General features: G+C 38.1%; 2 long non-coding RNA genes across 2 annotated transcripts in view; one reads left to right on the top strand and one right to left on the bottom strand.

The window, feature by feature from the left end:
• The window catches only part of LOC309667209, a 418987-nt gene extending 391736 nt beyond the window's left edge, over window positions 1-27251 (bottom strand). The window contains exon 1 of the long non-coding RNA XR_014267623.1: window positions 20265-27251. This is a non-coding gene — a long non-coding RNA (uncharacterized lncRNA). The remainder of the gene's footprint in view (window positions 1-20264) is intronic.
• The window catches only part of LOC309667218, a 497053-nt gene that overhangs the window by 267244 nt on the left and 202348 nt on the right, over window positions 1-27461 (top strand). The gene's annotated exons all lie outside the window — the stretch shown is intronic.

Here is a 27461-nt window from a genome sequence, read left to right as displayed (position 1 = left end):
ACAATATATTTTTAAGATCAATCCATGGTGCCACAAGTACACTCAAAATCGATTGCTTCTAACTGGTGCATAATGTTCTCTGGTATACAGCTGCCGCAATTTACCTATTTGTTCTCCCAAGACATTTACTGGTTGCTTCCAAATCTTCATCACCACAGTAATGCAGCAATAAGCATTCATTTACAAGTCCCCTTTAGATCTTGTGGGAATTTCTTTAGCATGTGTGGATAATGTGCGTACATATACAATGAACATATATATATACACACATATATTTTGTATGTATATACACGTGTGTATAATGTATGTGTGTATATATACATATGTTAAATATATACATCTCTTAAGAGCTGAATTCCTGGCTCACAGGAAACCCACATTCTTATTTGACTAGGTAGTGCAAAAAATACTCTTTCCAAAATGGCTTAATCTGTCAACACTCCTACCCACAGCACATGAGAATATCAATACACTCACATCCTCCCCAACGTTTGGCATTACTTACTTCCCAAATTTTGCCTTTCTAGCAATGTAAAATTATATTTCTGTTTTTAATTTGCATTTCTTGGATTAGTAATGTGTTTGAGAATCATTTTATTTACTTAGTCTTTTGGTGGTTTCTCTTCTCTACATCACTGTCCATATTTCTATTAGGATTGTTGCATTTTTGTTGCTGTTGATTATTTTCAGGAGTTTTTTGTGTATTGTACATATTAATCCATTCCCAGATTTAGGCATTTGAAATATATTCTTCCATTTTGCTATCTGTTCATTACATAGTCCCTTAAGTTCCTCACAGAACAGAAATGCTTAATTTTGATGGAAAACTAATATTTTATCTCATGGTTTGTACTTTGTTTTATGTAAGAAGTTTTTCCCCACCCCATCTCTTAATCACGAAGATATTCTCCTATATTTTGTTTTATTAACTTTCCAATTTTGTCTTTCACACTTAAACATTTTAATCCATCTGGAGTCTACCATTGTATGTGGCAATAGATAGGGATCCTGTTTTATTTTTCTCCATATAGTGAATAATTTTTTCAACATCATCTACTAAACAGTTGGTCCCTTCCCCATTATTTATGATGCCCTCTTTTTTTTAAAATATTTATTTATTTATTTATTTTTGGCTGCATCAGGTATTAGTTGCAGCATGGGGGATCTTTCGTTACGGCACACGGGCTCAGTAGTTGTGGTGCACGGTCTCTCTGGTTGTGGCACGCGGGCTCAGTTGCCCCACGGCATGTGGGATCTTAGTTCCCTGACCAGGGATCGAACCCATGTCCCCTGCATTGGAAGGCAGATTCTTAACTACTGGACCACCAGGGAAGTCCCTATGATGCCCTCTTTATCATGTATGTATACACTAGCCTGTCTCTGAGGCTTTTTGGTATATTTCTTTTCTTTTTTACCTATTCTTATTCATCATATTGATTTCTATATTCTCAAAGCCTAGCAGAATGCCTAAAATTTTTTGTGGAATAGATGATGATAACATATTCCTAACAAAGCCTTTTAACCAGGGTCCATTTAACATAATTGTCAGATCAACCAGAGTTCTCTTCCCGTTTCAAACATAGCCAGATGCTCACAGTCTCTGAACACTCACAGCTGAGATTTTTCATTATTAAAAAGGCCCTAGCATTTTTGTACCCACCAGTTAAAGTGTATGTTCATAAGAATTAGTTATTTTAGTTCCAAAACTGTTTATGCCTACTATACTTATTACTGCAACTATATAATTTAAATGTCACATAAATAAATGAAATAAGATACAAAGAGTTGTTTCAATAAGGACTATTTTGAAGGATTGCAATACGGAGAATTATTAAAACAATTATTGCAAAACAGGTGTGGGCTAGGCAACTATGACTGACTGGGAGAAAGGGATGGAAATTATAAAGATACAAGAGGACTCCTCCACTCAAATGGCTTTAAATTCTTATCCATTGTGGAGAAATTGAAACTGGAAAACAGATGATGCCTTATGGGCATGGACTTTGAAGGAAAGATGAATCGGAATTATAAACGCGTATCTATACTCAAAAAGAAAATGGACCTTAATCAAAAGATTGACACAAGAATGTACATGTATATATTCACAGTGAAATAAAATGTATTCATGTATCATTTTTATGATTCCCTGCTTCAACCAACTTTTTATCAACCAACTTTTTATCAACCAACTATGAGATCAGATAAGAGGTCTTCTATAAGGCAACCATGTAAAGATGATTACAAGTTCCAAATAAGCTGCACATTCAAAATCTGGGGACACATCTAGAAAAAATATTCTCTAGAAATGTATTTAAAATACTGAACTTTTTTCCCCTAGGTTATTAAAATGAGGGGTACTATGGTAAAGATTATTTCAGGATGGGGGCTGAGCACATACATCTTTAAATGTTTTTAAAGAAACAGATCCACAACAACAGTTACAAACAGAAAGAATGCCACCAGCTCCTGGGAAATTTTGAGGAATTCCTGAAAGATAGGAAGCAGATGGAGTCAGATTGTCAGAGAAACAAAATTGGAGAAAACAACAGTCCAAAACACACAGTTGAGAAAATTAATGTTAAAAGCAATTTCACATATAAACGAAGCTCAGAGTCAACAAAGAGGACCTTAGAAAATAATCAGAGAAACTGAAGCACCAGATTTTGAATAACTAGGACGCTTTTACCCCTCTTATGCCCACTTATGCTAGGCAACAGGTAGTAGCCATGATTCCTCCAAATATCCTTCCTTTCACTCCCTCCGAAGAAAATCTAGGTCCTTAAACGTGAGTGATCTTCCAGGATATGGCTTTTAGCACTGTGATGGGAGTACAGAGAAAAACAGAGTAAAGCCTAATGAAACGTCACCTTCCATAAGGAAACCAGAGAAAGAAAGAAACAAGAACAGCGAACTTCAGCTTCTTGCACTAAAGCATAAATACAGGACTTTTTGAAAGTGTGTATTTTTGGCATAAAAGACTCCCAGAATAAATATTGTACCTAGAGAAGTAGAGCAGTACCCCAACTAATTTAAGACTGTGGAATGAATAGGGAGCCCCCCACACTGTGGCAGACTACTTACTTCCCCTCGCACACAAGTTCCAGAGAAAGCTACTTTAATCAGAACATATGTTCACAATTAAACATTATCATGTGCAAATACGAACTATCAAGATTCACTAAGATTAGAGGAAAACCAGCACCACAAAATAGAGGCACCATATTCACCAAATAAAAGAACACTCGAAGCAACTGAGTTAAAATAACAAACAGAAGACAGCTTATATACAATATATAGGTATAATTTACATCCTCAGAGAGGTTTTAGTTGATATTGCATCCATAAAACAGTAACAGAATTCTATGAAAACGAAATAATTAGAGATCTTAGAAAAACATGATCACAAAATTTAAAAACTAAAAACAACTCAATAAGTATGCTGAGTGGTATTCTGGACACAGAAGAAGATATAAGCTAGAATATCTCCCTAAGGGATACTCTTGGAATGTAGAGAGAAAGGACAAAGGGATGGAACATATGTTAAAAAAAGTTGAGAGATATTTACACTATGTCTAGCATTCTTTCCATTTTAATTTGATTATTATAGCCACCTGGTATGGTAGATTTAATTATTATCGTTCATTTTGCAGATGGGGAATCAGAAATCCATACACAGTGTAATGGAGGCAAGTCAGTGGCACTCCCCAGTCCAGAATTTGGGTCAAGTTTTTCCTCTCTTTGACCCAAAATTGGGTGACTGTTGAGCTGGGATAACTGGGAAACACCTGTTTTAACATATTATAATGCTGAGGACATCCAAGAGGAGAGGATGAGTATGGCTGTATCCCAGACAAAGTCTAGGAGACTGAAGAACCAGAGAAGGCTGCTGGACTTGGCAACTGATAAACCTGGAGAAAGATTTCATCAGGGCCGTGGTTCTCAGAAGTCAATAGTATTGTATAATCAACCTACAGAATTCTAGTCCTCATCCCCAGAAATTATAATTCAGGCGGTGTGGGTGACTTCAGAATCTCCATTTTAACAGGCACCCCAAGTGATTCAGAAGCAGGTTCAAAAACTGAGAGGACAGAATTGAAGATATAAAGAGACCAAGATAGGTAGAATTCCCAGGGCAGAGTACCAGAATGGAGAAAGAGCCCTGGAGATCTATAGAAGATTTTCCTCAAGACTTTAGCTAAGAACTGATCAGTACATGCCTGTGAGGAAATTGATCCTGGCTGGGGAAAGAACCACCAAAGCAGGGGGAACAATTTTTAGAGATTACACAAGACAGGAATAGTTTACATTCCCACCAGCTAGAGTGGAGAATTCCCACAGTACATAGGGCATTATGTATTGCCTGAATAGTGGAGCTAAATTAGTTCTAGCTCAAATGGCATTCTTGTCCCATCTAACAAATCAAAAAAGAAAATCATGAAAGAATCAAAATGTTTCCAAGTAACTTAGCTGAATCCCAAAAAAAGCTCAAGAATATTTAAAGAAATATTCCTTACTCAAAAAAGTAAACTCATTAAATAAAAAATTACCAGACTTGCAAAGAATCAGGACTTCCATGAGGAGAAAAATTAATTAATGGAAACAGACTCAGAAATTACTCAGATGACAAAATTAGTAGGAAGGACATAAAAACCATTATATTATTATAACTATATTCTACATATTCAAAAAGGTAGAGGGAAGCATGAGAAAGTTAAAAGAGACATGGAAGATACAAAAAAGACACAAATAGAACTTCTGGAAATGAAAATACAATGTTTGAAGGTAGGAGTAACAATGGATTAAATATTGTAGAAAAAAATAGTGAACTTAAAGCTCTAAAAATATAAAGTATCAAAAAATGAAAAATGGAGAGAAAGGAGACTAAAAAATGAATAGAGCATCAGTAAACTGTGGACCAACTTTGAGCATTTATGTGTAATTGGAGTCCCTGGGTTGGGGGTGGGGTGGAGGGTGAAAATATATTCGAAGAATTAATGGATGAAAATTTCCCAAATTTAGTGAAAATAATAAAACCACAGATCCAAAAATTCAGTGAACCCAAGCACAAGAAACCTGAAAAAATTACACTAAGACCTAACATAATTAAATTGCTTATAACCTTAATAAAGAGGAAATCTTAAGAGCAGCCAGGAAAAACAAAAAGACATATTACCTACCTACCAAGGAGCAAAGATAAGAATGACAGTAGATGTTTCATTGGAAACAATGCAAACTAGAAGACAGTGGAGGAACATCTTTAAAGTACTGAAAAAAAAAATAATGAGAAGGATGAAGATTTCCTCATCTTTGTGTCAGAACCCAGAACAAATGCCCAGAACATAGTCTGGGTACAATAATTCTCTGATGGATGAACGACTATGTGACTCTTTTTCTCCAATCAATAGTTGGCTTCAGGGGTATAGTTGTGTTTTTGAAAATAAAACAATCAGGGCTTCTCTGGTGGCGCAGTGGTTGAGAATCTGCCTGCCAATGCAGGGGACACGGGTTCGAGCCCTGGTCTGGGAAGATCCCACATGCCGCGGAGCAACTAGGCCCATGAGCCACAACTGCTGAGCCTGCGTGTCTGGAGCCTGTGCCCCGCAACGAGAGGGGCCGCGACAGTGAGGGGCCCACGCACCGCGATGAAGAGTGGCCCCTGCTTGCTGCAACTGGAGAAAGTCCTCGCACAGAAACAAAGACCCAACACAGCCAAAAATAAAAAATAAATAAATTAAAACAAAACAAAAAATAAAAAATAAAAAAAATAAAACAATCAGAATTGGTAATAAAATTGTAAATTTGAGCACAATCTACCACTTTGTATAGTTTTGCAATGCTATTTTTACATGTAAGAACAACCTTCAAAAACCATTAATTTATAATCAAAGGAGGAAAAAAGTAGAAATGATGCATTGAAGCAAGAAAATGTAACATTCTTTTAAACTCTTCTCCAAAACAGAGAGCGGTTAATGTCAAGGGAAAGTCCCCACTTCCACGCTGGCATTCTGCTAAATCCAGTCCTGCTTTATGTACAGCTGGGCGAATTCTCTTCCATTTCCTCTCTATTCTTAATCCTCTTCACTGGGCCCCTCCTCCCATTAAAGTCACCAGAAAGCAGATGGATGTCCATGAAAGCAAATCCCCAGTGGGTTCCAAGGTCTCCAAAGTTGTTGTTAACCTGTCTCAGAGTCCAGATGGCAGGGTGCAAAATCTCACAAGCAGCCCAGAGGCCCAGCAGTAGAGTTCAAGCCCCTATGAATAAATCATGCTCCTCCACTCAGTACTCTGGCCCTGGGTACTGGGTAGCATTTGTCATTCACCTGAGTTCTGAGCATCTCATTATAAAGCTGCAGAAATTTCTAATGATAATATTCCTTATGAAGAGCCTGTATATGTAATACCTGGGTCTTCTTGAGTGTGTGTCCATCTGTGCGAAGAATTCTAAACTTGCTCTTGGTAAAATCACCCTGACAGTGACAGAGCCTCCCACATGCCCCTCTATGAAAGGGTGCATTTGGTTCAATAATAATTAGCATCAATTATGGGAGAGTTCTTTGCAAGGACTGAGCCTGGCCTTCCCAGGCTGCAGGTGCAGAATTATCCCCGTGACCTTTTGTGCCATGATCAGTCATTGAGGAGAGGAGTGGGAGCCGTCAGGAGAGAATCACAGCCTGTTTATCTTCCCTAAGAATCTTTGTCTGGCCTCTGCTATTCATGTCAGCGGCAGCATTTTCCTCTTGGGAAAACTGCAGGACAGGCCGAGAAGCCTCATCTGCGTCCTTGCTTGCTGGAGCCTTGCGAACGGGCACCTGGTTTTATTTTCTGGGTATCTTTATGCTTATTCTCAAAGAAAGAAAATCCACTTTATTATCAGGAACAAAAACATAATGGAGAGAACCCAGGTGGCTGGAGGCTGACTGACAGGCAAGGACATTGGGAATAAGATGCCAGACAAGGACCCTGTGTTTCCAAATGGCAGTTTCTGGCTGCCAGTGCCCATGTGAAACCTGCAGCATGTTGGAGGGACACTCTTTAAAGGTAGTCAAAAACTGTACCCCACTTCACTCACATGCTCCAAGTAATGCAGGTATTCCAAGATGCTACATGCAAGCCTGTCTTTTTTCTCAATTGTTTTAGGTTATTGCTTCATATTCATAATAAAAGAATGAAAGAAAATTCAAAAAGCCACTGTGACCAGCTCTTATTCCTCTGATGAACTGTTTGTAGAATTCTATAGGATTGAATGCTTTTCTGGCTCTTTGGCATTTTTGGTGATAAATGGAACTCCTACTTCAGCACTTTTAAGTTTCCCCCATCCTTCAGGGCACTTTCGTAATCATTTTATACCATAGATGATCTGAGCCCTGTCTTCCCTCCCTGTAAGGTCCTGGAGGGCAGAGGCAGCACTGAACCCATGTTTGCCTCCCCCTCAGCTCTTCCTGGCTGTGGCTGGCAGCTCACATTCAGGAAGAGGAAGCACTCAGCAGCCAGAATGGGTACCAGTCACCTCCAGCCCGCTAAGCCTCAGATCCCAGCTGTGAGAATTGGAGCTAATTAGACCGACCTCACTTCCTATAGCTCGTCATTTGAAAGTCGTCTTCTCAGTGACTTGCATCATCAGAAATTTCAAACCCCTAACATTTCATATTGCCCTTCCTACTTTATCTGTTCCTTAATATTTATCACTGTCTAAAATGCTACTTAGCCCACTTAGTTATCTTCATTATTGTCCATCACCATGTTAGAATATAAGTGGCATGATGGCAGGGGTTTCTGACATTTCGTTTCCTACTTTCTTCCCAGCAGGTAAGCAGTGTGTGGCAGATAGCAGACCCTTAATATGTATTTGTTTAATTAATTAATTAAAGAACAGAGACATGTAAATTATTGGTATATCTTAAGCACTTACAAATCATCTACTTGAAAGTGACTTTTTTGAATGAATAAACCAAATAAAATTCAACAAAAATGTCTACGTATTTGTGAAAAGTTCTTTGATAGTTTGTTTAGTAATGTTACAATACGTCTACTAGGGTTTTAGTACCTATATCTAAAAAAAACCCAGAAACATACTATTTTTCCTAGTTCAAAGATACCCAGAGTGGCATTTGTAACACTAATAGCATTAGAGAGAGGAGCAGGAAAATGAAGATTCTGATTAATGTACAAATTGTAAATATTACTCATTGATTTGTTTGCCAAAAGTGGTAGTAGATACACAGATGGATGCAAGGGCTGAGCCAATTGTTTGATAACAACTTGTCTGTGAGGTCACAGCTTCCAACAATATTTAGGTTTGGTTATTTCAAACTCTCCAACTTTGCCCTATTTTCACTATATCTGCTGTCATCAGGATAATACTTCACATACCAAGCCTGAAATATGTTGCTGGAGCATGTTTGGCAAAGTTCCTTCATGATCTGGTTTAAGACACCTGTAGGCAGAATAGCGGTCCCCTAAAATGTCCACATCCTAATCCTTGAAACCTGGGAACGTTACCTATATGGCCAAAGGAACTTTGCAGATGTGATTAAGTTAAGGACCTGGAGATGAGACAATTTTCCTGAATTATCCAGGTGGGCCAATCTAATCACAGGGCTTTGATCAGAGGGAAACGCAACAATGGAAGAGTGGTGAGAGAGATGTGAAGGTGGAGGAAGGGAGCCTCTAAAAGCTAGAAAAGTCTAAGAAACAAGTTCTCCCACAGCCTGGCTTGCACCTTGATTTTAACTCAGTAAGGCCCATGTCAGACTTCTGATCTACAGAACTGTAAGATAATAAATTTGTATTGTTTTAAGCTACTAAGTTTGTGATTATTTGTTACAGCAGCCATAAAAAACTAATACACTACCTGTTCTGCTGTTCTGGCCTCACATCCCATTTTCTTTTTTTCTTTTTTTTTTTTTAAGCACAAAATTATGTATTTATTTATGTTGATAGATCAGAGTTTTGCAGTGTTTTGTAAAGAGCAAGGTGACTAATACGTGTTTCACTATGACTAACTGTGAGGACCATTAGGTTCAACCATGAGGTTAAGGTATTTTCTAAGAGACAAATGCATTAGTTAAGTAAACTTAATCAGAAAATAGTTTATTTTTATTTTTTAAAAAAATTTTCACTTTTATTTTATATTGGAGTATAGTTGATTAACCGTGTGTTAACTTCAGGTGTACAGCAAAGTGATTCAGTTATCCATATACATGTATCTATTCTAACAGCTGTACGGTCTACTCACTGTACCAAAAATGAAGCATTGGATCGAGAACAGAGACTTCCATACCTTTATTCTTACTGTTCCCTCCACTGGGTGTCATGCTCCCCCATTTAAAATTCTCATCCACTATTCATGGCCCAGATTGGATCACCTCCGACTTCCAGGTCAAATGTAGTCACTCCTCTCTCACTCCTTCACTGAGTTCTTATACACTTGTGTATCAATGTTGTTCCCTTTGCCTTGTATCATATATACTTTGTTCTCAATGGGCAGGGGCTGTGTTTTTCATCTTTCTATCCCTTGTAGCACCTAGCTCAGAATCAGACACACAATGCCCATTTGACATATTTTCAATGATTAACTAATTGCAGAATGAGAGGCTGTCTGTTTATTTCCTTCATCTTTAGAAAGATTCATAGGGTATAGTTTTACTTAATTGTCATCTGGGCTTGGTAGAGAAACAGCCTTAGATGCACATTAAAAGATAGATGGTAAATAACACTCCCAGGTGTCAGGAAGTGAATGTAGAAGATCCTGAGAGTGGGTGGAAATGCTTATAGAAAACAGCTTGAATGACTCTGAATTACTATCAAAAAAGAAAACAAAATACATAATGTAATCAAAGGCTAAAAAATTGAATAAGTAATACACAGGTGGCTGTGTTACACAAATCAAAGAGAAAAGGGCAAGCTTCCAAAGGTAAAAATAAAGAGATAAAGAATCAGAAAATTTCTTACCAATGAGAATGAAAATAGACACTAAAAAGCACAAACCCCAAAGAAGGATGAGAACACTGACAATACACGAAAATGGCAGGTGCCTTAGTTATTCACCAAAAAAATCCACTGTGCAAATAGAACCCTTAACTTATGTTTTTCTTTCATTCAACAAACATTATTTGTGTCCTGATATTTACAAAATATATTGATAATCATCTCTGGGGTTATGAAATTTAAAAATACTCTCCCTGCTCTAAAGGTGCTCATAGAATAATAAGGCTAGAGGGTAGTATATATGGAGTAGCTATGAACATGGAAAAGGGAATCACAGTTATAATCAATGGAAGTGCTTGAGTATCTATCAGTAATGTGTATTAGGATTGTTTGGGTTACAAATGATAGAAAACCTAACTCAAAAGAGATTGAGGAAAGTGAGAATTTATTGACTTCTATAACTGACAAGCTCATGGGTGGAGCCAGCTGCATGCATAACTGGACTTAGGGCTCAGATAATATCAAAAGATCCTGACCTTTTCATCTCTGCTCTCTTCCAATGGCTGACTTTGTTTTCAGCCTCCATAGAAGGCAAGATAGCTTCCATTATCTCTCAATTTTATTTCCAATGTAACTGCAAGTATATTCTTCAAGAATTCCTGTCCAATGTTACTATATTGCATTGGCTCTGATTAGGTTATTTGCACATCTTTGAACAAATTGTCATGGCCAGGAGAATGTGATGCTCTGATTGACCAGATATGAGCCATGTTCCCACCCTGATTCAGGTGAGCAATCAACTCTACCTGAAGTATAGGGACCGGGAAAGGGAGAGGAGGTGGTACCCAGATGAAATTCAGGGTGCAAGTATCAGCAGAAGGGAGAACAAATGCTCAGCAGTATGATAAAAGTAGATGTCCACAAAATGATGGAAGCAGAGAGAAAGAATAACTGAGGGAAATGGCGAATATAATGTCAAGAAAAAAATTAGCAAATATAATAATTCCTGAGCTGAATCTTGGATGACAAGTAAGAGTAACCTAGATGAATGTGTTCCCTCCTCATCCCAGCGGTGAAAGGTAGCTAACAACTACTAGGTAAGATCACTAATATTAAGGTAACATAGTCTGCTTTCCCATGAGTTTTTCTTTAAGTGTGGATCAAGGGCCAGACAACTATTTAGGTCTGAGGTGAAGAATACCGACAACTCCTAAAACTGACATGTGTTTCGGTCCATCCTAATGGGTCCCACATCGTGCTTGTGAGTTCCAGCTCGTCCTCACTCTCCCTTCTTTACATCCATCTTCCCTTCCTCACTGCCTGCTCTGTGGATTTCAAACTCGAGCATTTGTCTTACAGAGACTGTTTAACCAGCTCATTTACATATACTCTCCTAATGATTAGGAACAAGACAAAAATTCCCTTAACCCCTCTATCATTTAGCATTCTGTTAGAGGCACTGACCAATACAAACAAAAAAAGGATTTAGAAGTATGCAATTTTTTAAAAAATTTGTTTTTCAACATGCAAAGAATCAAACTACTTGTAGATATATGGTTATATGCTTGGAAAACGCAAGAAGACGTTACTCTAATTTACAAAAGCAACACAGAAGGAAAAAAAAAAATACCTAGGAATAAACTTAAGAAATGCTTAACACCTATATGAAGCAAAATTTAAAAAATGTTTAATTTGAAAGACCTCAAAGTAGACTTAAGCAAATAGAAAGACATACTGTGTGCTTGGATAGAACACCTTTGCAAAAATAAAGATACTGATTCCTCCAAAGTTGATTTCTAAATTTAATGTGATCCCAATAAAAATATCAACTTTTGCAGGGAGGGTATCAATAGATGAGATGATTTTAAAGTTTGCCTGGAAAATTAGACAAACGAGTTGCCAGCAAAACTCTGAAACAGAACAACCAGCAGAGATTAAACCAGCTAAATATTTAAATAGATTATAAAGATTTAATATTTAAAAGAGTTTCATACTGACATGTGGACAAAGAAAGACTAATGAGACAAGACAGGAAGTCCTGAAACAGACTCAAATACAAATGGTAATTCATTATGTAATAAATGTAGCAAATCAGTAAATGATTTTGGGATGGATCTGTCCTTCCCACTGCACATTGGGTTCAATTCCTAATGCGTCAGGATTGGAATGTGAAAAACATTAAAGCACAAGAATACTAGAAGAAAATGTGGGGAAATGCCTTCATAAAATAAGATGAAGGACCTTCTAATTGACTTGAAATTATCCACAAGCCATAAAAGGAAATCTTTATAAATTTGATATAAAATTTTAAAAACTACTACTTTGCAAAAAAAGCAGCAAAATACAAACAAATGAACAAAAAGCTATATGCCATTCCATCAGAGACTAAGTGCTAATCTCCCAAATTTATAAAGGAAAAAATCAATAACCAAGTAGAAAAATGGTCAGAGTATAGTTCATAGTAAAGGAAAGACAATGGCTCTTAAACATCAAAAGCTGCTCAATGTCACTTGCAAAAAGAGAATTGAAGATTAAATCTACAATATATTACCATTTTTTCTTACCTATCAAAATGGAAAGTATTTAAAGTTTTGATTAGCACTTTTGGAGATGCTATCAGTGAACAGCCAACCTCATGCATTACTGGTCGGATGTCCTTCGAGGACAAGTGGGCAATCATTATCCATATTACAAATGTGTGTGCTCTTAGTCACAGCAATATCACCTTCAAGAGCTATCTTTGTGTAAGTGAAAATGCTAGGCCTCAAAAGTGACTTATTGCAGAGTCTGTAATAGCCCAAGTTCAGCTACAATCCAAACGGCTGCCCAAAGCACACAGGTTATACTAATTAAGTTACTTCTCATCAATTAAATACAATGCAGCTGTAAAATACAAATTGAAGCACATTTCTGTCATGCTGTGGATATCAGGTGAAAAATGAAAGCTACAGAACAATGGATAACATGGCGACCTTTTACATAAAGTATGGAGGAAAATAAGGGCATATGATTATTTTTAAATGGCAAGCATTATGTGTTCTGTTTTTCCTTTTTTTACTTATGCAACTCACATATGAATACATATTGGCAAAGTTTAGTTTTTTAAAAGTACCTTAAATATGGGACTTCCCTGGTGGCACAGTGGTTAAGAATCCGCCTGCCAATGCAGGGGACACGGGTTTGAGCACTGGTCCGGGAAGATCCCACATGCTGCAGAGCAGCTAGGCCCGTGCGCCACAACTACGGAGCCCATGTGCTGCAACTACTGAAGGCCGCACGCCTAGAAGTCTGTGCTTCACAACAAGAGAAGACACGGCAATGAGAAGCCCGTGGACTGCAATGAAGAGTAGACCCTGCTCGCTGCAACTAGAGAAAGCCTGTGCGCACAGCAACGAAGACCCAGTGCAGCCAAAAAATTTTTTAAAAAGTACCTTAAATATTTTTTAAATACCCTAAATATTACTATGAGCCATTAAGTATGTGTGTTCATTTTATAACCCCCACTTGCAGCTTCTTGTTGTGAACTTAACTATCTCCTGCTCTTTTCTACTTATATCATGGGGACACTAGCAGAACACTTTGTACGCATCAAAAAATAACAATATCAATACTACCAATACCAATTACAATGACAGCTCAAAGTTATAAAGTTCCTGCTATTTTTAATATTTTACATTTTGCAAGTGTAACTTTTTAATTCTGAAAACAATCTTCTCATGAGTCTGTTGGGTGAGGGGCGAGTCAATCACGAAGTCACAGAAGTAGAGAAACTGCAGATTTGGGCAGTCAGTCCACCCCAGGGCCTGTGTCCTTCATCCCCATCACCCTTTATCCTTGTCTCTTCCAAGGGCTCAAAAAACACGTGTGTTTGTTGTGTAAGAAAATGAATAAATAAGAATTTGCATTGCAAGGGTACAAAATTGAGAGGGTGTCACTCAATCATGTTCCCAGTCCTGGGGAGCTGTAGAAATGTCAACAATGAAAATGCAACCTTTCCTGAGAGAGCTTGTCAGTCAGAAACCTTTTGTTTGGAAGCAAACTGGCTGAGAACAAAAGGGAAATATGAGTTCACGTTATCTAAGAAGTTCAAGGGGGTGGATTAGACATGGCTAGATCCAGGGTCACAAATGATGTCATCACAACTAGCTCTCCTGCTGTCTCCCATATGCTTGTCCACATTCTCTCTGTTTCCATCTGTCTCAACTCTGCTTTCTCCTGGGTTGACTTTATTCTCAGTCTGACTTAATTATACTTAAGGACCACAAACCACTCTATAAAATCTAACTTTGCTTTCCTCTGTTCACTGTTTGGAGGTGAATTAGACTTTCTTATGACTTTCTATGACATTTAATTTTATCTTTATAACTTGGAGCCGCATGTTTGCAGAGAGAAAATAACATGTCAGTGAATTTCTGCAGAGTAGTGCCAGAGAGGGCTGATAAAATAACAACAAAACGTTAGGTTCCATATAAGGAGCAGAATATTTTAGGGTAATGCAAATTTTTACTAAAACAGGGGGAAAAGAGGTCATTTTAAAAGCAAAGCCCATTTTTCTTAAGGAAATTTGCTGAAGTCATAACTTTTAAATGCCATACCAGCAGTTTCACCCTTTCATCTCATTTGTTGAGGCCACTGAAAAAGAAAATTGAAATATGCCAGCTACCATCAAAAGGAAAGGGGAAGAGATGCTTGAATGGCATAAGCTTTGGTTGTCAGGTCAAAACTTCCTCTCTCTGTGTTGCTATTTGTTTTCCTTCTTTGCTGTGAAAAAAAAAAAAATTACTAGTTTGAAAGCCAAACTGGAATAACTAGTGGAGAATAATTCCATATATTATCTTAATTTAAAATCAAGAAGGAAACCATTCAGGTATAAAGACTTGATTGTGAAAACTGGAAACTTCCTCCACTGAGACATTTATGGTGAATCTTCTCCCCCAAGATGAAACCTCCATTGACCCAAACACATTTATCATGAATCCACTTGGATGAAATTTCTTTATTTTCTTCTCCTGTATATACCTAGGACACTACCTCATAGAGTCTCTTTCCCACATGTAGGACAGGGGTTGGGGCCCAAGATAAAAACACAAAGTCAGTTAGGAGGAACCAAATCTGTAACTCAAGGAGGAACACTCATCAGGTGACACACTGGTTGTGGTTTGCCTGGAACTTTCCCAGTTTTAGTTTTAAGAGTCCTATGTCCCAGGAACCCCCTTAGCAAACCATTCTATATCTTTTGACTGTATTTTGTGTGAGGTTTGAGGCAGAGGTTAGAAATGGGTTGCATAAACCCCCACATTAATACTTAACAATTATTTGGCTACTCTGAAGTAGTAGCCATTGATGACTGTACATTAATCTATAAGGGCAAAATTTTACACTGGGCCTCGGGAGTTCCAAAAAGACAATGTGCAAGAACTCATTAAAATGGGTAAAAGTTAAACACGTCAATAAAATATTTAACACGCCCAATTAAAGAAACAAGAGATTGACATAAAATACATAAAGAAGGAAGTTAAGTGTTAGCAACTGAGTGGTTTATTGGCTAAACTATAAAAATGGCGTGATAGATTTCTCTAATATTTTTCTAGAATTCCTGAATTTAAATGCCATGGAGTAAACATAATGAGAACTCTGATAGGCTTTGTGTTAGAGAAGGCTCTGCAAACGAAAAAGCTCAACAGCTACACCGACTTCAAACTGTATTGTCTAAACCTCGCCATTAGGAAAAAGAACAGAGATGGTCTTAATAAGTCATGCTTTACTTCTTCTGGTGTGTTTGGCAGACAGAAATCTACTTCAACTCGAGAGCAAAGAAAGAGTGCTTGGAATGAAAGAAAGCTTTTGTAGGCTCCAGGGAACATGGAGAAGATGGTCCTTAGCACCAACCATCCACGTGCTCTCTGACATTTCCAATCTCTCTTGTAGTTTGGTTGTGGCCACGTGAATGAGGGCTTACTGAGAAGAATGTGAATGGAAGCTCAGCCTCAGGCAGCTAAGACAGAGGTGAATTCTCCTCGAACGCCTTGGCTGGAAGTGAAGAACTCTGAAATGGAAGCAGTCCCATCCCTGAGACACAGTTGGAGGGCCAATGAGCCACTAACGCCTGATCTGCATCAGATTACAATGGGAGCAAGGAGTAAACTGTGCTCACTCAGTAGTGTTGTACTAAAGCACTGAAATTCTGGGGTTTGTGCTACTGACCTATAAAACTGCCTGTTGAAATGATGAAAGCTAACGTTCTCCACTAAGCCCTCCTAAAATGTCCTCTTTGAAAGAAGTCTTGACTCTCTATACTACAAAGTATCAGGTGGGCATCTCATAGCATAATCAACTCAAGAATAGGTGCTATCAGCTCCTTAATAAAGTTATCATTTGGAACACTGTATTTTCAGAACGGGGTGACTGTGTTGTGTTGCCCAGTTTGTAAGGCAAGGACATTACAAGCTGTTTCTTTTTGGTATGAGATAGCTAGTCTGGATTGCCACATGTTTTATGCTTTTTCCTTTCAGCTCCTCTTATCCTCTATTCTAGTCTTCACTTTTCTATTCAACATTACAGACTGTCATGTTGCATTCCAATGGACGTGCTGATTATTCATTCAAATGAATATAGTAGTAGTAAAATAGAAAGAAAAAGTATGGCTTTAACAAAATGTTTTTTCCTTGACTACAACGGTATCCTGGACTATCCCCACAATATGCCACTGCAGCTGCAGTGCTGTGAAATGTAGATTCACAAAACATACCATCAAGTTTGTGCTCCACTACTTAACTAGCTGTGTGACCTTGGGAATGTTACTTTACTTTAAACCTCAGTTTTTTGTCTACAAAATGGGAGTAATGATATCTACCTTATAGCTATAAATGAAATAGCTATAAGAGTGAAATAAGGATGGCAGAAGTGTGTAGTGCAATATCTGACACACAGTGAATGCTAAGTAAATACACAGTGAATGCTGGTGAGTTTTTAAAAAAAGAAAGCATAAAAGAATTGAAGTTCGTATGTTAATTGTAAGAGCTGTACACAGTAGTATGCTGATAAATATTAACAAACGGCTTTCCTGGGGTTGAGGGTGCAGATTTGTAGTGTTTACTTATTTCCATGGTCTAAACATTCCTACCATGGCCACTGTCAAGCTACTAATGTGAGGTCATTGAATGTGGAGTTGAGAAGACAGTGCGGCAGCACATCATCATATAGTATTTCTGCCATATAGACACAATAGACACAAGTAACCTCAAGTGCACAGATAATGGTAAACTGTAGAAAAATAATTTCAAGGTGATGTTTTGAGTTTTTATTACCTTTTTTTTTATATATACCTTTTTAATACCTTTTATTACCTTATTTTTCCCTTTTTAAAAATAATTTATTAGATTTTTAAGTTTATGGAATTTAATGTTTATAAATGTCTAGGTGTAACAACCAGCAGTTGAAAGTTCAACAATCAGCTCTTGTGAGCTGGCACAAGCCAGCGGCAGCACACACTGGATGTGTCTACTTAAGTTTGCTTGAGGTAACCCTTAGTAAGCAACACGCAGCGTGCCCCACTCTGGGAGACTCAGTCTTGCCATGGTGGGAGGTCACCTGCTACAGAAAATGAGCTGAATCCCAACTCTAAGATGTGTTAGCCCTGGGACTTTAGACAAATGTCTTAACTTTTCCAAACCACATTTTCTTCATCTTTAAATTGAGGGTTAGGGGGAAAAAAATAATACCTAACTCATAAAATTTGTATAAATCAAAATAATTCATGTAAAGAACTTGACACGATGCCTAACACAACATATGCATTCAATAATGTTAGTACCACCTTCCTCCTTTTCTCCCTAAGCCTTTTTAGTCTTTACAATGTTTAGAGGAAAAATAAATTAACCAAGGGAACAAACAACAATACCCCCTTCGGGAGTGATAAAGAAAAGTCCTCGAACCAGGTAACTTCACCCAGATTGTGTCTTTGTGTGTTTTTGTGTGTCTTTGTTCTTCATACAAGAGCAGTAACTAGAATTACCTAGAATTGGTTGCTTCACAGGAGCAATTACTATTTAAATGAAGCAGACCTTATATCAAGCGCAGATAAAAAACCAACCTTCCCTGAATCTTTTGAAAGGACTGGGTTTTGAATTTGGGTCAAGTGGAATGTTGTATATGGGCTGTAGGTGTGTACGAGAAAAAAGAATCTTGAAAATGCTAACATGTCAAAAGAGAACCCAGGATTCAAACTGAGAGCACCTTTTATAAATCCATTTCTGACATTTACTAATTTCAAGCATAAGACAACAGGCTGATATTTAACATACAAAATATTCCTAAATAAAGAAAATGTATGCAAGTGTATAAAATCACTATTAATTCAATATTAGACCCTTTTCTTTCTCATTAAAAAAAGCCTTACTATATACACAGCCATTAAAATAATATGAAGTCATGACATACATTAATACCTACTGTACCTGCTACTTAAATATTACTAAGAATTTCTATTCAAAGAAGATCTCAGATGGATCCATTTTAGCCTTAGCCACAGGAACATGCTTAAAGAATGGAAATATCTTTTACGGTTGACAATTTACCTTTATGTTTTGTTTTCACTCTAGTTGACGTAACCAACTAGATGTCATCCATACCCCCCCATCGCCAAATTACCTGGAAGCAAGTTGCAACCCACTTAACCCTATTCCCCCTTAAAGATATACCACCTGACACTGCCAGCTCCCAAACCAGTACCAACAAATAGCATTAACTTTAATTAAATAATAAAAATATCATCATTGGAATACAGACATAGTTACTAAAATTTAACAACTAAATAGAAATTTATGATTCTATGTGATATTTTTCAACGACTTCCCACTCCCTCTTTTTTTCTAGCAACTTTTTGTTCTTTGGCCGTCCACTGGCTAGCACCAAAATTTAGGCCTGGGAAATTAGAAAAGGAAAGACCCTAAAGAGTCAATATTTCAAATTTTATCAGTAACTTTGTTCAGAAGATTTGATTTTAAAAAATGTTGTTCACAGCATTGGCTAAAACCAAGTGTTGGGCAGGTGAGTAGTTCCTCTGTAGCCTGTTACAATAGGTTTGGTTAAGGTAGGTTTAGTTTTTAACAAGTTTGCCTCTATCTGTGTCTCCAGGCCTACGTCTGGAGCTTCAAACATTTTCTGCACAAGGCCAAAGGGTAGTGAGTATTTTATGCCTTGTGGTAAAAAATGGTCTCCATCTCAACTACTTAAGTCAAGGCAGCAGTAGACAAAGTACAAATGAATGGTCGTGGCGGTATTTACAAAACCAGGCCATGGACAAGATTTGGCTAGTTGGCCATAGTCCCCCAACCCCTCACATGCTCCTTTCCTGCTTTATTTTTCTTCATAGCACTTAACAGCATCTGTCATACTGTGAATTTATTTATTTTATGTCTCCTCTAATTAGGATATAAGCTACATGAGGGCAGGCACATTGGCTCTTTTCTTTAGGCAGTATCTCCAGCACCTAGAACAATTCCTTGTGCATAATAAGCACTCAATAAATAATTGTTGAATGAATGAATGAGTGAAGATGAAGATGCAGCCATGCAGGAGATCAATGGCTGATAAGTCACTGTACGTGCACAAAGAGAACTAAAACATACAAGCCACTGCACATATTGAGATGCCCCATCTCATTACACCAGGCAGATCTTTCCCAACACCACCATCGAAATTTCTTAATCATGAGAAATTTATCATGTAATTAGGATAACAGAAGGATTTCTTATGTTTCTGTAACACTGTAATTTTTCAAAACGACCCTCAATATCTATTATTTCACTTCGTCTGGATAAAAGTCTTATAAGGAGTCAGAGAAAATTGTTAGTATCCACATTTACTAATTAAAAAGACAAGACAAAGAGGTTAAATAACTTTCCAAGGGTCAGAGAATTAGTGAGTCCTGCACAGAACCGAGCGATCACTTTGCCCTGATGCATTTTTCTCCTCTCATACATCTGAGTCTCAGTATTCCAGGTTTCATGCTTCACAGGAAAAGGGAATATATTCGGGGGCTGCTGGGGGGGGTTGGGGGTAGGGAATGAAAAGAACTTTGTCTCCCGAGATACTTCTGCAAAGTTGTGGGAGAGAGCAAGGCAATTAAATTCACCCATCCCTGAAAATAATAATCCTCTGGGCTTTAATAAGAGAATTATTGGGTGCTAAATGACAATTTGCTAGTAAGAATGAAGAATTAAGGTACTGTTTACTGGGAAGGTAGTAAAAACTTTTTTAAATAATCAAACTTTTAAACTTCTATGACCTCCATTTCTCTAGAGGCTCTCCCACTGGGTTTTGGCAGGAGTACTCACAGTCTCAAAAGCTTCTGCATGTTCTTCCAGCTTCTTTCTTAATCAGGGGTTTGGGGAACCAGTGTCTGTTTTCTTAGTGGCAAAGAGGCAGGCAGAGAGATTTCTGAATTCCTATTCTGAGGTCAACCATATCCTAAGGGAGAAATGGAACAACGTTTTTTTCAGCATGACATTCTGATTTATGACATTTGGTGTGTTACAGCTTTGTTTCTTTTGGAGATAGCATCAATGTAAATTTCATATAAACACTCCTTATATCTTTCCAACTAACAGCTGAAACATGTAGCTTCTTAACACCTGAAATATAATTTACATAGAAAAGCACATTTCAACAGCTTCTGGTTTCCATCTTTGGGATCTTCCATTCATTACCTCTAACAACATAGTCAGAAAAATCTTTATAATCAGCAATCCACCAGTCGAAACCTTGTCATGGTATCCTAAAGACTAAATTCTCAATTCAAAGTGCCTCACTAAGCACACAGGAAAGAAGCCGGAGCTGCCCCGGAGCCCAGCAGGAACACGATAGGTGGCATGGTGTGGAAGTGGTGAGTAGAAGCGCCATGCCACAAGTTTGTCATTCCAGAAGCACTGACCAACATTTTGAACCTCCTCTCTCATCACTCCCCTTCAGCCGAGCTTCCCTCCCGCTGCCAAACATATTCTGTGGTTTTGCTTCCCTTTTCTAAAAGGTTGCTCTTTCCCTAAAATGCAGTCCCTCTACATACATACAAACAAGTAACTCTGCATACAAACAAGTTACCTTTTATTATTAGAGTGTGATAGATACCACTATAGAAGAATGTACATGAAACAGTGATGGCACCCCATGTCGGGTGGGGTTGGAATGGGAATCGAATAGACTTCACAGAGTGGTTGTCACTGAGCTGAGTTCTTTTCAAAGATGACAGGAATGGTCCCCATAGATCGGGACGAAAGGACAATGCAGACAGAGGAAGAAATTTAAGTACCCGAGGGCCCTACCGGAGTTCTACTTCTCCTTAACTACCCCCATCTCTCCTGCCTCAAACCTCAGGGCACACTTTGGTCTTTAGCTGTCAATTTAGTGCTTCTTGTTACTTCCTAATACTTAAATCTCCCTCTTTTAACTCCAAGGCGAGGCTAAGGATTTGAATTTCTTTGAATCCTTCAAAAGTACATTCCACATAGTGAAGGAAGGATTAAATACACTTGATGCATAAAACTAATGGTTAACTTTTTCTCTATATTCTTTATATCCTTGGAGTTCTTTGAGTTTGTAGTTGTCCGTGATAAAAATCCAAACTCTTTAGCGTGACCTACAAAGTCCAGTCTGTCCTGGAGCTACCTAGTCCTTTAGCTTCATTCTCCACCGTCCTCAGGGCTGCTCCCTCCCCCATTCACATTACAGTCCCACAGATACACACACATCGCTTAGGTCACGACAGTGAACTACTTGACATTCCTCAAGTTTGTCCTGTTTTGCTTCACATATTCCTAAAATTTCACTTCTTCCCTCCGTCTGCATTGCCCTTTCCTCCCTAATCTGTGGGGATCATCCCTCTCTTCGACCTTGAAAACTCAGTTCAGCGGCGACTGCTCTGTGAAGTCCCCTCCATCCCCGCCCCCAGCCTCACCCCACATGGGGTGCCACAGGACCACATACCTTCTCTAACGTATCTATCACAGTCTAACCGGACAAGTTACTTGTTTGCATGTCTCTCTCTCCTACTAGACAATGAGATTCTTGATGCCCATGTCTTATTCATCATCGTTGGTCAGAAGTGTTTAATAAATGTATTAAACATGTACATACAATGTACAGAGCATTGTATGAAGCTCTGAAGGGAGTAAAAAAAATTACGAATGGAGAAGCATGTGCCCTCTCCCTTGGGGAATTTAAAAACTCTTTAGGTGGGTTAGGCATGCATACGTTAAGAATACTTGTAAACAACTTGTGTATCAGTCAGGGTCCTATCAGGAGACAGACATCAGGTCAGTACTTTGAATAGAAAAAAAGTAATATAAGTAATTATTAATTCATAAAAGCAGGTTAACCACTAAAAGGACTAAAAGAGAACTCTAAGCAGTCCAGAATTCCCATGTGCAAAAAAGCAGCTACTACCTCCTGGCTGAGGGAAAGCGGATAATAAAGGGACCCAGAGCTGAGATTCAGATCTCTTCAAAGAGGGCGTGGTCTGAGAGTTCAACGAAAGCCACCACAGATGTGGCCCACAAGAGGTGCTCAGAAACAGCCCCTAGTTGATGAAAGTGTGTCCTGGGAATGTAGCTGGAACTTCTGGACTTCCACACTGAATAACAAATGGAGGAATGGAAAAACGAGGGAAGTATCAGACTGACACTGTCACCTTGCAGTATCCCTCTAGTGCCCTCTGTTGGCAAAGCCTAGCATCCTGCCAGCGGCAAAGGAAAAATGTTTACAGGGTCCAGTTCATTTCCACCAAGCAGGGCAGGAAAGGGTGGATTTCAAGCTGAAAGACAATACACTGACCACTGACACAAGTTTGAAGGCAAAATTAAAGAAGGGAAATTAATATATAATATAGAATTAATATAACACAGAAGTGCTAAGGACAGTTAATCCATCAAATTTCATTTCTAAAAGAAAACTGTAAATGCCTTTTTGATTCTTTTTTTTATAAACCAACAAAAATTTTAATATAGAACCTTGCAAAAGTAATACAGCTTGGGTTCAGTTGATTACAGGTTTTTAAATCCCAGGAGTTAAACACATTGCTTTTTCTTTTTTCTCTTTTAAGTTCTAATAAAAAGGCAGGTTTATGTAACCTGACACGGAGAGTTTGGAGTGTTTGAATTATTATCAAAATCGTCCCAGACAACCTTAACCAGAACGTGCAATAGAAAATATTTTTAACACAACAGAGTAACTTCTTTCCTCTACTGCTCTTCAGAGTAGTAAGAGATGATATAATAGAAGGCTAAAAAACAACCATGGGAAATAGAAACAGAGAAATCTGTTTAATTTTTGTAAGCTAAACAACAATAATTTCATATAATAGAATGAACAAACAAAATACATTTATGTCATAAGAAGAGAGCAATCAAACTTACCTATTAGACACTGGGTACAGGACAGAGACAGAGGACCAGGGAGTCACAACTTGAGCTCATTCCCCTGAAACCTGGGCAGCAACACCTCTGCCTGCCCAATATCTGTACTACTTTGCCTAAATTGTTCCATTACCAATACGGATTCAGATATTGTGAATGCAGTTCTGCATAGAGAGTGTTTCACTTTTAGGATACATAATCTAGAATCACGAAAGCCATTATGAAGATAGGCATTGCATTCTAGAGTTTGGAAGATGGGAAGAAAGCTGAGAAATCTGCTGAATGAGATTGAAAAAGCTTTCTTAATGCAACTCATAGTGAGTACCAAAGTCTCTTAAACACATAAACGTAAATATATTGTCAGACAGATGTTCGTTTCCAAGTGATACGGTAGTATTTGAGACCTGACAGGCTATGAGGCTCTGGACATCAGAGCACTGGCATTGTGGACATCAACTTCTGGTTGTATTTTTCTTCACAGACTTTGGCAGCAAGGGCCATAACTATCTGTGACGTGGCTTCGCCTGGTTAACTGGTCTCTTCAGTTTAAAATCAACACCACACATCCTTAGTGTGTTCTGCCTTCCTTATCTCCTCAACATCTGAAGATTTCGTTCTTTGATTTGCCTTGGATGACCTCCAGACACAGACCACTGGATTTTACTAAGAAATCGGGCAGAACCCACTGGAAATGCTTATTTTTTCTGGCAGAACGGCACCCATGATGCATTGCTTCCTCTCACCGAGGTAATTAATTACAGTACCTATGCCATAGGACTCATCTTGAAAGGACAGGTCACTGAAAGAAAGTTGTTCTTTCCCTTTGGGGAGCATCTGGGAGTAATACTCCCACATGTCAAATCTGTTAGCTCCTGTCTCAACCACACCAAGACACCTGGCCGCCAGATTCACACAGCAGCTTGCTGAATCCCATCAGTTCATCAACAGCAGAGAGGGTCTCTGGATTGGGGTGGCCCAAGAGTGGAATGCTTACCAGAGAAAATATCACATTCTATCCTTTCTCACTGAACAATGATTATCAGAGGTTGAGCAGCCAATCCTTTTTATTTTTCTTAGTGTCTGGTAAACATTCATCTAATCCCAAACCAATTTCTTGAGCATCTATTGCAAAAGTGAACTCAGATCATATTCCTTAAGTACTCATCAGACATTCATGGGCACCCAGATATGTTTTTCTCCAGGTAAATATAGGCAACCTTAGTCATCCCTGAGCATTTTTGATAAGATTCATTACATGACTTAGGAAGAATTGTTTATATCCGTAGATAATGTGCTGGAGACTTTTCAAGGGAGGTTCAGGTACTTCAGCTGTTTCCCAAGAATGCATTGTGGTTTAAATTCAAACCAGACTGCACTCATCAACACATGTTTCTTTGATGAATTATTATTTATGTGAACTGACAAAGCAGTGTGATTTTTCCATCAGTCATCAAATCTGCCCTTTCACAGTTGGCAATAAATGTTTATTTTCTTCAGTAAAAATGATCTAAATATGCTTGCAACCTGCTGTTTGTTATGATGTTTTTATAACAATGGTAACTTCTTTAAAAAACAAAGTCTGACTCAAACATTACACAGCTCTTCATTGGGTTCAAAACTAGGGAAGTCACATTTTTGCAATTTTACTCCTATGATACTCACCAAGTACCTAATTATGTTCGATTGCTTTATCTCAACAGCTACTCAAGGCTCAAACACACTAAAGGAAATTAAAGAAGATAAGAAAAGAGAATATCCTGGCCATTGATGGAAACAAGATGCAATAGATCAGCTCTCAATGAACATGACTGCACGGAAAACCTGTGGAATATCAGGCAGATGTCTACAAAGTCTCCTTAGAGGGCCAATAATGAAGAAAATGTTGATGAACACTGACATAAGCTTCCCTCAAATTACAAATACTACAACACCAGTTGCTATCACATCTTTTCACAGTTAAAAACCCCTCAATGTTTCCCTATTACAGATAATTCCTTATTAAATTAAAGAACAAACTCATTGGTCTAACATCCAAGGTTCCCTATGCTCTCGAAACAATCTACCTCTTTAGCTTTCTTTTTCAGTCCCATCTTATAACCCTCCTGTTTAAGAAAACTAACCTCATCATTTCTTAATCACACCCCAAATTTCCTCATCCCCTGTGCCTTCGTTTACACTGGTCCTTCCATCTGAGAACAAGCTCACTTTTTTACTCCCTCTTCCACTCCTCCTTCCTAATTTTAGCTTTCAAGGCCTGGTTCAAATACCTCTTCTTCTTCAAGGTTCCCCATGCTCACAAGAGTAATCCAAGAGATCATCCTCCTCTTTGAACACCTAACCAGTCAGTAGCGTTTACTTTCACTTTACCTGGAATTAAAGTTATTTAGGGCTCTCACATCTACCAGTTAAGTTGCTTGAGAAAAAGAATTGAGTTTCACAGAACTCTGCAACACCCTGATGGTCTAACATAGTACTTTGAACATATTAAACATTCAATTTTATCAACTGAAAGAAAAACAAAATTATCCTTCAGTGCTTTTTTTTTTTTAGAAGAAAATATCCTTTTTGTCACAGCCTGATCCCTGGGTCAATATAGGGGTTAGTTTGAGTCCTTAGTGAACTCTTGCTTTCTCATAAGTGGTGACGACCACAGACTATCAGTTTGGGGAAACTCAACAGATCCCTCTTCAGGCACTGATTGTCTCAGAAAGATTCCTCTTACCTTTTTAATTAATATTAATGATTAGTTATGTTATTACGGGTATCTAAAGCAATATACAAGTGGCTCCGTCCCAAGGAGAGAGGTACTTATACTTGTCCATGCCCTCTTGGTTATCCAGGTGTTTTTGATTTTTTCCAGTACCAGAGTGGCTTGTGTTAAATCTGAAAAGACAGATGCCTTAGCAAATGCTAATAGACTCCTTAACGCATGAATGATGACAGTAGGGTAATGATTTCTTGAGTTCCTTTGATTAGTGATATTTTCCTGAAGAGTTTCAGTTAAGGGGCTAGCATTCCAGGGAAGCTTTCCTGCAACAGATAAAGTAAACATCAAGCACATTCTGCATGCTGAATCAGTTGGGAGTAGTTGGTCAATTACTCAGAAGAAAGAAATATTTCTTTCTGATGTTTAAAGAGTCTAAAGCTTAGTTAAGGAAAAAAAATATATCACTTAAAAAAAGTCTTGTCTGGAATATGAACTTACACCTATCTGATTTCAGAGGTGGTCAACTTTGATCATGCTGTCCACACGTAACCCTCTTCTACCAATGTCCTCAGCGTTCTGTCTCTCTTCTCCTCCAAAAGGCTTCCCTTGTTGGTCAAATGTAAAAGTATGTACTCTGTCAGTGGGGAAAGCACAGAGGACATGAATGGGCCCCAAATATTAGCCATAAAAAAGAATGAAATAATGCCATTTGCAGCAACAGGGATGGACCTAGGGATTATAATATGAAGTGAAGTATATTAGGTGAAGTCAGACAGAGAAAGACAAATATCATATGACGTCACTTATATGGGGAATCTAAAAAAAAAATGATACAAATGAACTTATTTTAAAAACAGAAATAGACTCAAAGACATAGAAAACAAACTTATGTTCACCAAAGGGGATTGGATAGGGGGAGGGAGGAGAGATAAATTAGGAGTTTGGGATTAATATATACACACTACTATATACAAAGTAGGTAAACAACAAGGACCTACTGTATAGCACAGGGAACTATATATCTTATAATAACCTATAAGATAAAAGAATCTGAAAAAGAATATATGTATATATAGATATACATAACTGAATCATTTTGCTGTACACTTGAAATTAACACATTATAAATTAACTATACTTCAATTAAAAGAAAGGAATAGGACATCAAGATGAGACCTTCTGCCATCATGGTTTAATTGGATCCATTCCTTTTTTTTTTTTTTTTAATTTTATTTATTTATTTATTTATTTATTTATTTATGGCTGTGTTGGGTCTTCGTTTCTGCGCGAGGGCTTTCTCTAGTTGCGGCAAGTGGGGGCCACTCTTCATCGCGGTGCGCGGGCCTCTCACTATCGCGGCCTCTCTTGTTGCGGAGCACAGGCTCCAGATGCACAGGCTCAGTAGTTGTGGCTCACAG

Source organism: Balaenoptera physalus (genome assembly GCF_965194825.1).
Source record: "Balaenoptera physalus genome assembly, chromosome: 9".
In the NCBI taxonomy this organism is placed as follows: Eukaryota; Metazoa; Chordata; class Mammalia; order Artiodactyla; family Balaenopteridae; genus Balaenoptera; species Balaenoptera physalus.
This window is presented reverse-complemented; position numbering and strand designations above follow the sequence as displayed.